Source organism: Cnephaeus nilssonii (assembly GCF_951640355.1).
Source record: "Cnephaeus nilssonii genome assembly, chromosome: 8".
NCBI classification, from domain to species: domain Eukaryota; kingdom Metazoa; phylum Chordata; class Mammalia; order Chiroptera; family Vespertilionidae; genus Cnephaeus; species Cnephaeus nilssonii.
Window position 1 is genome coordinate 102,309,980 of NC_137079.1, and position 18,213 is coordinate 102,328,192.

Below are 18,213 nucleotides of genomic sequence, written 5' to 3' on the forward strand. Positions count from 1 at the left end.
CACCAACTTACGCCATACACAAAAATAAACTCAAAATGGATACAGGACTTAAACATAAGACGGGAAACCATAAAAATACTAGAGCAATCCACAGGCAGCAAAATGTCAGACATATGCCAAAAGAAATTCTTCACTGACACTGCCCCTAGGGCAATGGAAGCTAAAGAGAAAATTAACAAATGGGACTACATCAAAATAAAAAGCTTTTTCACAGCAAAAGAAACCATCAACAAAACAACAAGAAGGCCCACTGCATGGGAGAACATATTTGCAAATGGCATCACTGATAAAGGTTTAATCTCCAACATCTACAGGCAGCTTATACAACTTAATAAAAGGAAGATAAATGATCCAATAAAAAAATGGGCAACAGACCTAAATAGAATCTTTTCAAAAGAAGACAGAAGGAAGGCCAAGAGACACATGAAAACATGCTCAACGTCACTAATTATCCGAGAGATGCAAATCAAAACAACAATGCGGTACCATCTCATACCTGTCAGAATGGCTATCATCAACAAATCAACAAACGACAAGTGTTGGCGAGGATGCGGAGAAAAAGGAACCCTCATGCACTGCTGGTGGGATTGCAGACTGGTGCAGCCACTGTGGAGAACAGTATGGAGTTTCCTCAAAAAACTGAAAATGGAACTCCCATTTGACCCAGTAATCCCACTCCTGGGAATATATCCGAAGAAACTAGAAACACCAATTAGAAAGGATATATGCACCCCTATGTTCATAGCAGCACAATTCACCATAGCTAAGATTTGGAAACAGCCTAGGTGCCTGTCAGCAGATGACTGGATCAGAAAACTGTGGTACATCTACACAATGGAATACTATACTGCCATAAAAAAGAAGGAATTCTCATCATTTGCAGCAACCTGGGAGGAATTGGAGAACATTATGTTAAGTGAAATAAGTCAGTCAATGAAAGAAAAATACCACATGATCTCACTCATTTATGGATAATAAAGAACATTATAAACTTGAACAAAAAGATAGATACAGAGACAGTAAAGCATCAAACAGACTGTCAAATTACAAGGGGAAGGTTAGGGAGAGGTGGGGGAGATAAGAGATCAATCAAAGGACTTGTATGCATGCATATAAGCATAACCAATGGATGCAAAACTCTGGGGGGTGGGGGCATATATGGGAGTGTGGTGTGGGGGGGGCAATGGTAAGATATGTACACATATAATACCTTAATAAAAAAAAAAGAAAAAAAAAGAAAAGGAATAATGGCCTCTGCCAGCACTTTTAGCTGACCCTCCATATCTTACTCTAATGCCAGATAATTCAGTTCCTCCATGTATATCCCTGGTGCTTTTGGAGGACCTGCCCCAGCGCTGGAGCTAAGAACAAATGAGTCCTAGTAAGACCATGCACAGGCCCTTTAAGAGGAACTGCCTGAGACTCCAGCAGCCTCCATCTCACTCCGCCAAAATCCCCACTGGTTTTTACAGCTAGAAGTTATGGGGACTTCTTTTTCTGGCACTGGAACTCTATGTTGCAGAGGTCTGGTGTGGGGATGAGACCTCCTCACTCCTCAGTGGTAGCTCCACAGCTGAGATATCCCTCCCAATTGTTATCATCAGACGTGGGTGTGGAACTAGCTCTTCTGCCTTTCTACCCCTTCTACCAGTCTCCAAATAGCCTCTTTATATCCTTGGTTGTAGTAGGACTTCATTCAGCTAGATTTCAGGGCATTCTGAAGGATAGTTGTTCTGTAGTTTAGTTGTAATTTTCATGTGGTTGTGGGAGGATGTGAGTACCACATTTACCTACACTGCCATTTTAACTGGAATTCAGTGTTGACATATCCTCTCTAATAAAATGGTAATATGCAAATTAACCATCACTCTGCTACATAAGCCACGCCCACCAGCCAATCAGGGCGAGTCTGCAAATTAACCCCAATCCAAGATGGCTACAGCCACAGAGAGCAAGGTTTCCCAGGTAACAGAGGAAGCCAAGCTTTCCATAGCCGTTGCAGGCCTAAGCCTCCACTCAAGCTACAAAGTTTCAATTATAGAAGGTAAACAAATTCAAACAAATGGCGGCAGAATGGAGCTTGAGGGAGCAGGCCAGGGTTGCCGGCGGCAACAGGGGAAGCAAAGCTTTCCGCACACCCTGGCCGGGCTCACCCGCTTAAGGCTACAAATTTCAATTGTAGAAGGTGAATTAACTGCCACAGAAATGGCTGCCGCCCCGCCCCGGAGGGAGCAGCAGGTTTGGTTCCGCCCCAGGCTACAAAGTTTCAATTGTAGAAGGAAAATAAATTCCAGATACCAGGGCCTCCCCTTGGGTTGCCAGGGGGCGTGGCCGGCCTGCAAACCACCACAGGCCCCTCACTCAGGCCGCCCCACTCTCCAAGGGAACCCCCAACCTTATCTGTGACACCCTTCAGGGCAAACCAGCTGGCCCCCACCCGTGCACCAGGCCTCTATCCTATCTAATAAAAGAGTAATATACAGATTGATCATCACTGCAACACACAATATAGCTGCCCCCATGTGGTCAAAGATCCTGCCCCCATGTGGACACAAGATGGCCACTACAAGATGGCCAGCAGGAGAGGGCAGTTGGGAGGCACCCGGCCTGCAAGGAAGGGCAGTTGAGAGGGACCAGGTTTGCAAGGGAGGGCAGTTGTAGGTAATCAACCCTGCAGGAGAGGGCAGTTAGGGGTGACCAGGCTGGCCGAGGAGGGAAGTTGGGGGCAAACAGGCTGGCAGGGGAGCAGTTAAGCATCAACCAGGCTGGCAGGGGAGTGGTTAGGGGGTGATCAGGCTGGCAGGCAGAAGCGGTTAGGGGCAATCAGGAAGGCAGGCAGGCAAGCAGTTGGGAGCCGGCAGTCCTGGATTGTGAGAGGGATGTCCGACTGCCCACCAGGATCGGGCCTAAACGGGCAGTCGGACATCCCTCCAGGAGTCCCAGATTGGAGAGGGTACAGGCTGGGCTGAGGGACAACCCCCTGCCGTGCACGAATTTCGTGCACCGGGCTTCTAGTGTTTAAATATATACAAGTTATACATTAAAGATGAGGATATAGGCTCAATCATAAAGGTATCCACTGTCTTATTTTTCTCCTTCTTAATTTATATATGTGTACTAGAGCCCAGTGCATGAAATCATGCATGGTATGAGGGGTGGGTCCCTCAGCCCAGCCTGCACCCTCTCCAATCTGGGAAATCCCTCTCACAATTTTGGACCACTGGTTCCTAACCACTCACCTGGCTGCCTGCCTGATCACCCCTAACTGCCTCTGCCTGCCAGCCTGATTGCCCCCTAACTGCTCCCCTGCTGGCCTGATCATCCCTAACTGCCTCGGCCCCCACCACCATGCTTTGTCTGGAAGGACGTCCAGAAGATGTCGGCCTAATTAGCATAGTACCCTTTTATTAGTATAGATTGTACTTACTCCCATCCCTCCTTCCCTCTTGAGTTTTTGTCATTAGAAATTGGAAATTTTTATTAAAAAGTGAAAGTATTTTAATATTAATAAGTACTTTAACATCAGAAGCCTGTGTTTTTTAGATACTCTAAAGACTAATATATAGCAATTAAAAAATAAAGGAGCCCCTAGAAACATCACTCTGATGTTTTGGAGAAACTAATAATACCTAACACTGAGTGCTTAGTGTATGGCAGTCACTGTTCTAAGTTTTTAGTGTAAAATGACTCACCTAATTTTTGTAACAAGAGGAAAAAGTGAGGCAACAAAGGGTTTACTTGCTCAAGGTCACATAACTAGGCAATAGTGGAATCATTATTCTAGTCCATGTAGTCTGGATCCAGAGCCTACTCTCCTTATGCTACCAGTTCCTGAAAGTACAAAAATTACAGATATGTAAGTAGAACGTTACCAAAGTACATTAAATATAACACTTTAAAGATAAAATTTTCCTAGTAGTTTCAACAACAATACCATTACAGGAGCGGAAAAAAATGGCGACTGAATAGAGTCGTGTTTGGAGTCTGGTCCTGGGGCGGAGAGTAGGAGCAGCAGAGGTTCGCAGTGGGAGTGTATGTTTCCAAGCCAAGAGACAGCTAAACTCCAGGAGAAGGCGGGGGAGTGCTAGGCAGGGTTCCCCTGACTGTGCAGCACCCACAGGGGCTGGGTCCCCTCCCGGAGCTGTGGGCTCACCGGGCGCCTCGCCATCTTGCAAGGAAAGGAGGATTTTATTGGAAACCTGACTTTCCGCGACAACTGCAAACACTGAACAGCTGCGAGCACCAGAACACCAGTCCCCTATCAGCGCAAACATTCGGATTCAAAGGAACTCTTCACTGCACCACGGAAAGGTCAGATTTCGCCTGAAATAAGGTGTGGTTTCTAATCCCCGCAGTGGGAGAGGGAAGCACGCGAGCCGCAGGACCGGCAGGAACCGGGAGATCTGTGCCTAGAAAAATCGGCGGCAGTTGGAGCTGCCGTGATCCGTGAATGTGGAAGGGGGTCCTCTGAGCTGCTAACAGAAGTGACCTCTTAAAAGCAACTCATTTTAATCTGACGAGGAGGGTCAGACTAAGAATTTTCAAAGGAGTGCAGGCTCCTTAGTCTGGCGCACAGTCCCACTGTCCGCACACTTGGGCTCTTTCCGACTCTGATTACTAAGCCCAATACATAGGAAAACCCAGGTGGAAAAACCCTGAAAGACTGCAGGGGGAAGTTGTTTTTTTTCGGAACCTGGGGAGGAGGCCCGGAAGTCAATTCAGAAACACTGCCACCCAGGGGCTGAAACGCTAATTGTCTCTGGTGTAATCAAAAATAAATACGAGAAATTAAGACACAGCCGGCTTAAAAAGCAGGACTGGCTTACAACACTGAGGAGCAGTGGAATGAAGCTGAACTGAAATACCACCCAGACTGGGAAACAGGCATACCAAACAGAATAATAGAGGAAGTGAATGACAGCCGCTACTGCACATTTTAGTCTTCCTATTTTTTAATTTTAAATTCTTTTTTCAATTTTTTTTTAAATTTTTTTATTCTAATTTTTTATTTTCATTTTTTGCATCTTTTACTTAAGAAATTAATTTTTTTTCTTTTTCCTCACTCGATTTTCACCTTTTTAATTATTACATTTTTATTTTCAATCAGCATTATTATTACTATTATTTTACTTTTTTTTTAATGTCATTTGATTTTTTCTTTCTTTTATTTTGGGATTAGTGTCCTACATTCTATTTGCATCTTTCCCTTACAATCGTTTTACCCTATCTCAACGCTAACATTATGCCATCACTCTCCTCCTAATCTTTCCCCTTTTGGTCTCCTGTTTATCTTAACCCTTTCTGGCTTTAGATTTTCCCTACTTTTTCAGTTTACCCTCTGCTAAAATTTCACCCTACTTATATATCTAATTGCCAACCCCCTGCTCCAAATCCATACACACCTCTCTCTACGCTACCTTAAAAAAATTATTTTTCTCTCTGGCCTTTTGTTGTTGTTTGCTTGAATGTTGATTAGATTGAATTTTTACGCTTTTTTATGAGATTGTTTTGATTATTCTTTTTGTTTGGTGGGTTGGTTCTTTTGTTTGCTTTGTTTTTGTTTGTTTTTTACTTTTGTTTTCCCTTGCCTCACTTGATATTAGTTGGTGTTGCAGTTTGTATTAATCTCCAGGCTTGTGTTGCTGGAATTTGCAGGGATTAGTGGTTGTTCTAGTGGAGTTTACTCCCCATATATATATATATATATAGTTTGTTCCCCTTTTCTCTCTTAGTATCGTTCTTGTCTCTCTTACATTTTTTCTTTTCTTTTTTTTCCTGCTCTTTTCCCAAGTTCAGATTCACACTCTTTTGTTGTTGTTGTTCTTTCTTTTTACTCTCCCTCTTCCACTCCTATTCCCTAATTTGTCTTTCTCTGGTGGTTACCTTTATTGGAGGTTATTAATCTCGTGAATATAATTCTGTTCAGTGCCTTGTGTGTTGTGCCTCGTGTTGTATTTTGTACCTTTAAATCAACGCCGGAGAGAGAGAACTATATAACCAGACATCCGGAGAAGAGAGACCATGGAGAGACAAAGAAATAGCCCCCATAGGAAAGAAAAGCAGGCATCACCAGAAAAGCAAGTAAACAAATTAGAGGCAAACAACCTATCAGAGAAAGAATTCAGAGAAATGGTCATAATGTGGCTGAAAAGGATGGAAGACAAATTCGACAATATGAGTAAGAACCAAGAGGAAATGAAGAAGAACCAAGAAGAAATGAAAAATGACATCGCTGCTGTAAAGAACTCAATAGAAAGCATTAAGAGTAGACTAGAAGAAGCAGAGGACCGCATAAGTGAGCTAGAAGACAAGATGGAAAAAAATACCCAATTACAACAGCTTCTAGAAACAAAAATTAGAAAGCATGAGGAGAGCCTAAGGGAACTTCGGGACAACACAAAACAAAACAACATCAGGATAATAGGGGTACCAGAAGGAAAGGAAACTGAGCAAGGAATAGAAAACCTGTTTGAAGAAATAATAACAGAAAACTTCCCTGATATAGGGAAGAAAAAACCCACACAAATCCAAGAAGCTCACAGAGTTCCAAGCAAAATGAACCCCAAAAGACCAACACCAAGGCACATTATAATTAAGTTGTCAAACACCAACAACAAAGTAAGAATCTTAAAAGCGGCTAGAGAGAGACAGACAGTTACATACAAAGGAACCCCCATCAGACTAGCAACTGATTTCTCAACAGAAACTCATCAGGCCAGAAGGGAATAGAATGAAATATACAAAGTCATACAAAGGAAGGGTCTCAATCCAAGAATACTGTACCCAGCAAGGCTATCAATCAAAATTGAAGGTGAAATCAGGAGCTTCACAGACAAAAAAGGACTAAGGGAGTTTATCACCACCAAACCAGCAATGAAAGAAATGCTAAAGGGTCTGCTGTAAAAAAAAAAAATAAGAAAGAAAGAAATAGGAAGCAAAGAAGGAACACAGGGGTATAGAATAAAAATGGCGACAAATAAGTACCTATCAATAATAACTTTAAATGTAAATGGATTGAATGCCCCAATCAAAAGACACAGGGTAACAGATTGGATAAGAAGACAAAAACCATATATCTGCTGTCTACAGGAAACCCACCTCAAAAAAAAGGACGCATACAGAAGGAGAGTAAAGGGATGGAAAAAGTTTTTCCAGGCGAATGGAAATGAAAAAAAAGCTGGGGTAGCAATACTTATATCTGACAAATTAGATCTCACAGTGAAGGACATAACAAGAGATAATGAAGGCCACTTCATAATACTAAAGGGAGAAATCCAACAAGAAGAAATAACTCTGGTAAACATATATGCACCCAATATAGGAGCACCAAGATACATTAAAAAACTCCTGGAAGATATCAAAGGAGAGATTGACAGCAATACAATCATAGTAGGAGACTTCAATACACCACTATCACCATTGGACAAATCCTCTAAACAAAAAATCAGCAAAGAAACATCAATCCTAAATGACTCACTAGACCAGATGGAATTAATCGATATCTTCAGAACATTTCACCACAAAGCCACAGAATATACATTCTTCTCAAGTGCACATGGGTCATTTTCAAAGATAGACCATATGTTAGGACACAGGCAAAGTCTCTCCAAATTCAAGAAGACAGAAATCATATCAAGTATCTTCTCAGATCACAGTGGCATAAAACTGAAAATCAACTACAATAAAAACAACCCAAAGAAATCAAACACATGGAGACTAAACAGCATGCTATTAAACAATGACTGGGTTACCAAAGACATCAAGGCAGAAATAAAAAACATCATGGTAACAAATGACAATGAAAACACAACAATCCAAAATCTATGGGACACAGCGAAAGCAGTCCTGAGAGGGAAGTTCATAGCTCTACAAGCCTACTGCAAAAAAAAAAAAAAAAAGAAAAAGAAAAAGAAAAAGAAACAATGGTAATAAATTACCTAACCCAACAACTCAAAGAGTTAGAGAGAGAGCAACAAGATACGCCCAGTGTAAGCAGAAGGAAAGAAATAATAAAGATCAGAGTGGAGATAAACGACATAGAGACCAAAGAAACAATACAAAATATCAACAAAACCAAGAGCTGGTTCTTTGAAAGGATAAACAAGATTGATGAACCTCTAGCCAGGCTCACCAAGAAGCAAAGAGAGAGGACCCAAATAAACAAAATCAGAAATGAAAGAGGTGAAATAACAACAGACCCCGCTGAGATACAAAGGATTTTTACAAAATACTACGAACAACTCTATTCCAACAAACTGGACAACCTGGAGGAAATGGACATATTCCTAGACAAATACAACCTTCCAAAACTCAATCAGGAAGAATCTAAACAGCTCAACAGGCCAGTAACTATGGAAGAAATTGAAGCAGTCATCAAAAAGCTTCCAGCAAACAAAATCCCGGGGCCAGACGGCTTCACAGGAGAGTTTTACCAAACTTTCAAGGAAGAACTAAAACCTATCCTCCTCAGACTATTCCAAAAAATTCAAGAGGAAGGAACACTTCCAGGTTCCTTCCATGTAGCCAGCATCACCCTAATACCAAAACCAGATAAAGCCAACACAATGAAAGAGAATTACAGACCAATATCCCTCATGAACATAGATGCCAAAATCCTCAACAAAAGCCTAGCAAATCGGCTCCAGCAATACATCAGAAAGATCATACATCATGACCAAGTAGGATTTATCCCAGGAATGCAAGGATGGTACAATATCCGCAAATCAATAAACGTGATACATCACATAAACAAATTGAGAGTTAAAAATCACATAGTCATATCAATAGATGCAGAAAAAGCATTTGACAAAATCCAACACCCTTTCTTGATAAAAACTCTCAACAAGGTGGTTATAGAAGGATCATACCTCAACATAATAAGAGCTATATATGATAAACCCACAGCAAACATCATACTCAATGGGCAAAAACGAAAACCATTTCCCCTAAGAACAGGAACAAGACAGGGATGCCCACTCTCACCACTCCTGTTTGACATAGTACTGAAATTATTAGCTATCGCAATTAGGCAAGAAGAAGAAAGAAAAGGCATCCAAATTGGAAAAGAAGAAGTGAAGTTATCCTTATTTGCAGATGACATGATATTGTACATAAAAAACCCAAAGGATTCCATCAAAAAACTAATAGACTTAATAAATGAATTCGGCAATTTAGCGGGATACAAAATTAACGCCAAGAAATCTATGGCATTTCTATACACCAATAGTGAACTTACAGAAAGAGAGACTAAAAAAGCAATCCCATTTACCATCGCACCAAAAAAATTAAGATACCTAGGAATAAACTTAACTAAGGAGGTAAAAGACCTATACACGGAAAACTACAGGACACTGAAAAAAGAGATAGAGGAAGACGTAAACAGATGGAAGAACATACCATGTTCATGGATTGGTAGAATCAACATCATTAAAATGTCCATACTACCCAAAGCAATCTACAGATTCAATGCACTCCCCATCAAAATACCAACAGCATATTTCACAGACCTAGAAGGAACTCTCCAAGAATTCATCTGGAATAAAAAAAGACCCCGAATAGCCACAGCAATCCTGAGAAAGAAGAATAAAGTAGGAGGGATCTCAATACCAGATTTCAAGCTGTATTACAAAGCCACTGTTCTCAAAACAGCCTGGTACTGGCACAAGAACAGACATATAAATCAATGGAATAGAATAGAGAATCCAGATATCGACCCAAACCACTATGCTCAATTAATATTTGACAAAGGAGGCATGAACATACAATGGAGTCAAGACAGCCTCTTCAATAAATGGTGTTGGGAAACTTGGACAGATACATGCAAAAAAAATGAAACTAGATCACCAACTTACACCATACACGAAAATAAACTCAAAATGGATACAGGACTTAAACATAAGACGGGAAACCATAAAAATACTAGAGGAATCCACAGGCAACAAAATGTCAGACATATGCCAAAAGAACTTCTTCACTGACACTGCCCCTAGGGCAATGGAAGCTAAAGAGAAAGTTAACAAATGGGACTACATCAAAATATAAAGCTTTTTTACAGCAAAAGAAACCATCAACAAAACAACAAGAAAGCCCACTGTATAGGAGAACATATTTGCAAATGCTATCACTGATAAAGGTTTAATCTCCAACATCTACAGGCAGCTTATGCAACTTAATAAAAGGAAGATAAATGATCCAATAAAAAAATGGGCAACAGATCTAAACAGAATATTTTCAAAAGAAGACAGGAGGAAGGCCAAGAGACACATGAAAACATGCTCAAAGTCACTTATTATCCAAGAGATGCAAATCAAAACAACAATGAGGTACCATCTCACACCTGTCAGAATGGCTATCATCAACAAATCAACAAACGACAAGTGTTGGCGAGGATGCGTAGAAAAAGGAACCCTCGTGCACTGCTGGTGGGAATGCAGACTGGTGCAGCCACTGTGGAGAACAGTATGGAGTTTCCTCAAAAAACTGAAAATGGAACTCCCATTTGACCCAGTAATCCCACTCCTGGGAATATATCCGAAGAAACTAGAAACACCAATCAGAAAGGATATATGCACCACTATGTTCATAGCAGCACAATTTACAATAGCTAAGATTTGGAAACAGCCTAGGTGCCCGTCAGCAGATGACTGGATCAGAAAACTGTGGTACATCTACACAATGGAATACTATGCTGCCATAATAAAGAAGGAATTCTCATCATTTGCAGCAACCTGGATGGAATTGGAGAACATTATGCTAAGTGAAATAAGCCAGTCAATGAAAGAAAAATACCACATGATCTCACTCATTTATGGATAATAAAGAACATTATAAACTGATGAACAAAAAGATAGATACAGAGACAGTAAAGCATGAAACAGACTTTCAAATTACAGGGGGAAAGTTAGGTAGAGGTGGGGTGATAAGAAATCAAACGAAGGACTTGTATGCATGCATATAAGCATAAACAATGGACGCAAAACTCTGGGGGGTGAGGGCATGTATGGGTGTGGTGTGGGTGGGGCAATGGTAAGATATGTACACATATAATACCTCAAAAAATGTCAAAAAAACACAAAACAATACCATTACATCTGCATTAGGCAATAGGCTCTTAGAAAATAGAAAGCATTACTTACCCAAATTAGTATTCCCAGTACAGTGCTTAGCATATATATAGTAAACAATTAATACTTATGAAGTGATTAAACTCATTTACTATCAGATTTTGAGAGCACTTAAGTCACCTAAGTGAACAGAACAAAGCAAAGCTTATGCAAATAGAAATGATAGGAAGCAAATAAAAGAATGAGCATTTACAAAAATTAAAGTATGAGCCTTGAACCAAAAATAAAGTCCTTAATGGGACTATCCTACATAATAAAGAGCTAATATGCTAATGGTCATGACACTCTCACGCTGTAATGACCGATCAGCAGGAGGTTGCGTGTGCAGCAGGTGCACGTGGGTGGGCAGGGCTGCGTGTGCGATGAGGTGCGCACAAGTGGGCAGGGACTTGATGCTGCATTCCCACCCAGCGCTGGCCGGGCATGTGACACTGTGTCCCCACCCGGTGCCGGCTGGGGACATGACGCTGTGTCCCCCGCCGGAGGGTCTTGACGGGGTTGGGCTGGCCGGGTCTGGGTCTCGCCCAATGGCAATCAGATATCTCCCGAGGGGTCCCGGATTGCGAGAATGTGCAGGCCTGGCTGAGGGACCCTCCTCCCCCTCTGTGCACAAATTTTGTGTACCGGGCCCCTAGTAAGACAATAAAACAATTTGCTATTCTTTGTATGCTAGTGATAAGAATGCATATTTGAAATGTAATAAGAATTTTGAGGGAAAGTGTCAATATTTTTTATTCAGGAACACTATTAAGAAAGGTTTCTGATATCCTTGATACCAATGTACCTTTCTAATCACAATTTTACTGAAGCTAACAGCATAGTATAGAATCTGAGGCAGTCTGTGAGAGAAAAGGTAGTTTAACTTGTTGACATTACAGAGTTTGCTAAGAAAAATAACAAGCAGCCATAGCAAAAGGGAAAATATCATTTTATTTTGTGCAAGAAACTGTGATAAGAGTTTTGTATGTATTGTTTAATTTGATCAAATGAAGAAATAGGTTTAGACAAGTAATTTTCTCAAGATCATACGAGTAGCCAGTAGTCATGCTTCACTTGGAACAAAAAATAGGAAACATAAAAGATCATGGGGCATTATCAAAATTGAGAGTATAATCTGATTAATACCAGACAACTTGACCATTTGTTTTCTATCTTTGACTTGTTTGGTTGTTTTTTTTTTTTTACTTGTTCTTATATAATATTCATTTTGGAGTTTATTTGACTTGAGATCATATCTGGATGATACTGTGCTTCTGGACATCTCTAATTCTATATAGTTGTATACTTCCACTATTCATAGTTCATTCTCCAGTTCTAGTTTCCATTTTCTTTATCCAGAGTAGAAATATTGCCTTTTCTTAAGAGTAGAAATCATGCCTTTTATTTTATTTGTGTGTCTCCATAGCATCTTAAATTGTGATTGTCCAATAAAGGTTTTCAAAATGATTAGATAATGCTACCACTTCATTTATCAAAAAAATTATACTTACAAGGTTATCCGTTTTATTGACAGCTAAATACCCTGAAGAAGCAGTTTAGTATGTTGCTTTGTGCTTGTACAAAGGCATGAAATCCACAAATTATTTCATTATTTTAATCCAATAAAGGACTCTATAAAGTAATACATTTGTCACTGATTTGAAGTAATATTCCAGTTAGTGTTTTGAAGGTCACAAAAAATAAATTCCCAGATTTTATTCTGCCTAGGTTTACTTTCTGTATGCTCTATTTTCTTTATTTAAAACTCATCCCATGATCACTTGACATAGTGATAGAGTGCTCTCCATGTAGAAGCAAAACAGATCCTCTCCCTGCTCTCTGAGGACTTGACATTTTCTTCAAATATAATCAGTACAACCACATAGCTATATATACCAAAAGCATGCAGCCCATCTTCAACTGACAAGTAAGTTTCATCCAAGCTGGTTTATAAATCAGTTGTTTGGAACCAAGGAGGCATTTTACCACGAAAATAAGGTTTTAAAGGATGGTTCAGCCCTAGCTGGTTTGGCTCAGTGGATAGAGCATTGACCTGCAGACTGAAGGGTCCCAGGTTCGATTCCAGTCAAGGGCACATGCCCAGGTTGTGGGCTCAGTCCCCAGTAAGGGGTGTGCAGGAGGCAGACAATTAATGATTTTTTATCATCATTGATATTTCTATCTCTCCCTATCCCTCTCTGAAGTCAATAAAAATATATTTATTTTTATAAAGGATGGTTCAAAAACTGCTTCAAGGGAATGGAAGATGGCAGCCAACGGGACGGCAGTGAGGGAGAGAGTGAGTGAGAGAGGGAGTGAAAGGGGAGTGTGGGGCATGTGTGTGAGAGTGAGGGACAGTTAATATTCCACAGAACTGTTGGGGGCTGGGGGCGCATGCTCCCCTAGCCGGGCAGACTCTACTACCTCTGCAATCTCCCAGGGTGGCCTGCTCTGCCACAGAGACGGTGCCATCTTGAAGGGGAGAGCAGCCTCCCCTCCACCTGGGGAGACCTCAGACGCCACCCGGGACCCACAGCCACACCAGCCAGGGACCTGATGCCTCAGCTACGAACCCAGGAAAGCCAAGACTCCAGCCTCCCCAACCACAGGCTCCTAAGGAGTTTGTCCTGAGGGAGACAAAATGGCGGCTGAATAGGCAGACATGCCCTGCGCCTTCTCACAGAGCAGATAGAAGAAACAGCTGAATTGAATAACATCCACCTGGAATTGGTGAACTAAACACTGGAGGGATAATCCATGACTGGAAAGGACGGGGAACACCTAGAGAACAGTAGGATCGGAGAACTGGGCTGGAGAGAGAGAAGTGAGCAACAGGGTCTAGAGCAGTGGTTCTCAAACTTTCTAATGCCGCAACCCTTTAATACAGTTCCTCATGTGGTGACCCCCAACCATAAAATTATTTTTGTTGCTACTTCATAACTGTAATTTTGCTACTGTTAATGAATCGTAATGTAAATATCTGTGTTTTCCAATGGTCTTAGGCTCTACAGCAGTGGTTCTCAACCTGTGGGTCGTGACATAGCTGCAATAAATAACATAATAGAAAGCATCGAGAGTAGACTAGAAGAAGCTGAGGACCGTATCAGCCAGCTAGAAGCCAAGGTAGGAAAAAACACTAAAGCAGAGCAGCAACTGCAAAAAAACACTTGAAAAGAAGGGGAGCCTAAGGCAGCTTTGGGACAACATGAAACAAAACAACATCTGCATAATAGGGGTGGCAGAAGGAGAGGTAACTGAGCAAGGAATAGAAAACCTGTTTGAAGAAATAATGACAGAAAAATTCCTGATATTGGAAGAAAAAACTCACACAGGTCCAAGAAGCTCACAGACTCCCAAACAAGATGAGCCCAAAAAGACTGACACCAAAACATTATAATTAAATGGGCAAACACCAACAACCAAGTAAGAATCTTAAAAGCTGCCAGAGAGACATAAAGTTACCTATAAGGAATCACCCATTAGACTATTAACTGATTTCTCAACAGAAACAAATCAGAAGGTAATGGGATGAAATATACAAAGTGATGCAAAGCAAGGGACTGAATCCAAGAATACTATACCCAGCAAGGCTATCATTCAAAATTGCAGGTGAAATCAGGAGCTTCACAGACAAAAAAAGGGGCTAAGGGAGTTTATTACCACCAAGCCAGCAATGGAATAAATGCTAAAGGGGCTGCTGTAAAAATAAATAGGAAGGAAAGAAGGAACACAGGCATAAAGAATAAAAATGGTGACAACACCTATCAATAATAACCTTAAATGTAAATGGATTAAATGCTCCAATCTAAAGACATAAGGTGGCTAAATGGATAAGAAAACATGACCCATTTATTTGCTGTCTACAAGAAACCCACCTCAGAACAAAGGAGTCACACAGACTGATAGTGAAATGATGGGGGAAAAAGTTTTTTTTCAGGCGAATGGTAATGAGAAAAAAAGCAGGGGTAGCAATACTTTTATCTGACAAATTAGACCTCAAAGTAAAGGCCATAACAAGAGATAAGGAAAGCCACTTCATAATACTAACGGTAGGAACTCAAAAAGAGGATATAACTCTGGTAAACATATATGCACCCAATACAGGAGAACCCAAATTCATTTAAAAAAAAAACCACACACACACACAAAACCCTTCTGGAAGATACCAAGGGAGAGATCGACAGCAATATAGTCATAGTAGGGGACTTTAATACCCCATTGACACCACTGTTAAGTCCTCTAAACAAAAAATCAGCAAAGAAACAACAATCTTAAATGACTCACAAGATCAGAAGGACTTAACATCGTCAGAATATTTCATCCCTAAGCTACAGAATATACATTGTTCTCCAGTGCACACCGGAAATTTTCAAAGGTAGACCACATAATAGGACACAGGCAAAGTCTCTTCAAATTCAAGAAGATAGAAATCATAACAAGCATCTTCTCAGATCAAATGGCATAAAACTAGAAATCCACTACAATAAAAACAATGAAAAAAATCAAACACTTGGAGGCTAAATAGCCTGCTATTAAACAATGATTGAATTACCAAGGAGATGAAAAAATAAATAAAAAGCATCTTGGTAACAAACAACAATGAAAACACAAAAATATAAAATCTATGGAACACAGTGAAAGCAGACTTGAGAGGGAAATTCATAGGTCTTCAGGCCTACCTCAAAAAATAAGAAAAAATGGTAATAAATTATCTAAACCTACAACTCAAAGAATTAGAAAGAGAGCAAGAAGAAAAGCCCAGCGTGAGTAGAAGCAAGGAAATAAAGATCACAGCGGAAATAAACAACAAAGAAACCAAAAAATAATAATAATAGAAAAGATAAATAAAAACAAGAGATGGATCTTTGAAAGGATGAACAAGATTGATGAACCTCTTTCCAGGCTCACCAAGAAGTAAAGAGAGAGGAACAAAAATAAATAAATCAGAAATGAAATAGTTGAAGTAACAACCGACCATATAGAAATACAAAGGATTAAAAAAAAATAATAATATGAACAACTCTACTCCAAAAAACTAGGCAACCTAGATAAAATGGACATATTCTAGAAAATTACAAGCCTCCAAAACTCAATCAGGAAGAATTAATAAAATTGAATACGCCAATAACTAGAAAAAAAATTGAAGCAGTAATCAAAAATCTTCCAGCAAACAAAAGCTCTGATCTGGAAAGGTTTATGGGTGAGTTCTACCAAAACTTCAAAGAAGAACTAAAACCTATCCTCCTCAGACTATTCCAAAAAATTCAAGAGAAAGATACACTGTCAAGCTATTTCTATGAAGCTAGCATTACCCTAACTGCAAAACCAGATAAAGACACCACAAAGAAAAAAAAACTACAGCGCAATATCCTTGATGAACAGAGATGCTAAAATCCTCAACAAAATTCTACCAAACTGGATCCAGCATTATATTAGAAAGATCATACACCATAACCAAGTGGGATTTATTCCAGGGATGCAAGGATAGTACAATATCTTCAAATCAATACATCACATAACCAAATTGAGAGACAAAAATCACATAATTATATCAATCGATGCAGAAAAAGCATTTGACAAAATCCACACCATTTACTGATAAAAAATCTCAGCAAAATTGGAAGAGAGGGATCATACCTCAACACAATAAAAGCCTTATATGACAAACCTACAGCCAACATCATACTTAATGGGGAAAAACTAAATCCATTTCTCCTAAGAACAGGAAAAGGCAGGGATGTCCATGTTCATCACTCCTGTTTGATATAGTACTGGAAGTGCTAGCCATAGCAATCAGACAAGAAGAAGAAATAAAATGCATCCAAATTGGAGAAGAAGTAAAACTGTCCTTATTCACATATGACATGATACTGTACATAAAAAACCCCAAAGACTCAATCAAAAAAATTCTGGACTTAATAAATGAATTCAGCAATGTAACAGAATACAAAATTAACACCCAAAAATCTATGGCATTTTTACACACCAATAATAACTCACAGAAAGAGAAACTAAAAAAAAAAATCCCATTTTTCATTGCAACAAAAAAATTAAGATACCTAGGAATAAATTTAACCAAGGAGGTAAAAGACCTGTACTCAGAAAACTACAGGACATTGCAAAAACAGATAGAGGAAGATGTAAACAAATGGAAGAACATACCATGTTCATGGATTGGTAGAATCAACATCATTAAAATGTCCATTCTACCGAAAGCAATGTAAAGATTCAGTGCAATTCCCATTAAAATGCCAATGGCACATTTCACAGACATACAAACAAACTCTACAAAAATTAATCAAGAATAAATAAATTTAAAAAAAGACCCGGAATAGCCACAGCAATCCTGAGAAAGAATAACATAGTTGGAGGGATCACAATAGCAGATATAAAGCTATATTACAAAGCCACTATTTTCAAAACTGCCTGGTACTGGCACAAGAAGAGACATATAGATCAATGGAACAGAACAGAGAACACAGAAATTGACCCAACTGCCTGGGTTCTTGTCCCAGCATTACAAAGGGTTCAGCAATCTGGAGAAAGGCTGTGCGTAGATTCAAGTAGGAGTCCAAAGACGAAAGATAGTTTTGAAAGGCATTGTGGGCCAGAGGAGCTTCAGCTAAAGCAGCTAAAGACTCTCCTTGACTCAGGACCTATACTTTTTATTAACACAATTTGTCCTAAGGCAAGGTGGAGATAATACACTTCAAAGGGCAGGGTGTACAGAAGCATTGTCAGATTGGGGAATAGCCTACAGCTGTTCAGGTGTTTGGCCAACAGGAAGCAATATCCTGTAGATTACGATGCCCTGAGCTGTCTGGCAGCAAACTATTATCCTATTCAGGTTTGGGGGAGATGCTTTTTAGCCATTCCAACAGATGATTACATATGTGGCTCAGCCCTTGTTGAGCCCCCAAGCTTCATCAACCTTTTGATGAAACTCTTGTAATTATGACATGCTGGAACTGGCTTCCAGCATCTCACCCTTTTTGATTTTTTAAATTTAACAAGAATGTATGTTTTAAGATTTTTAAATTCAATGGAAAGGACAGAGTTCTATCAAGTCCTTTTAAATTGCTTTCAGGCATTAAAGGAATCAGCCTGCAGT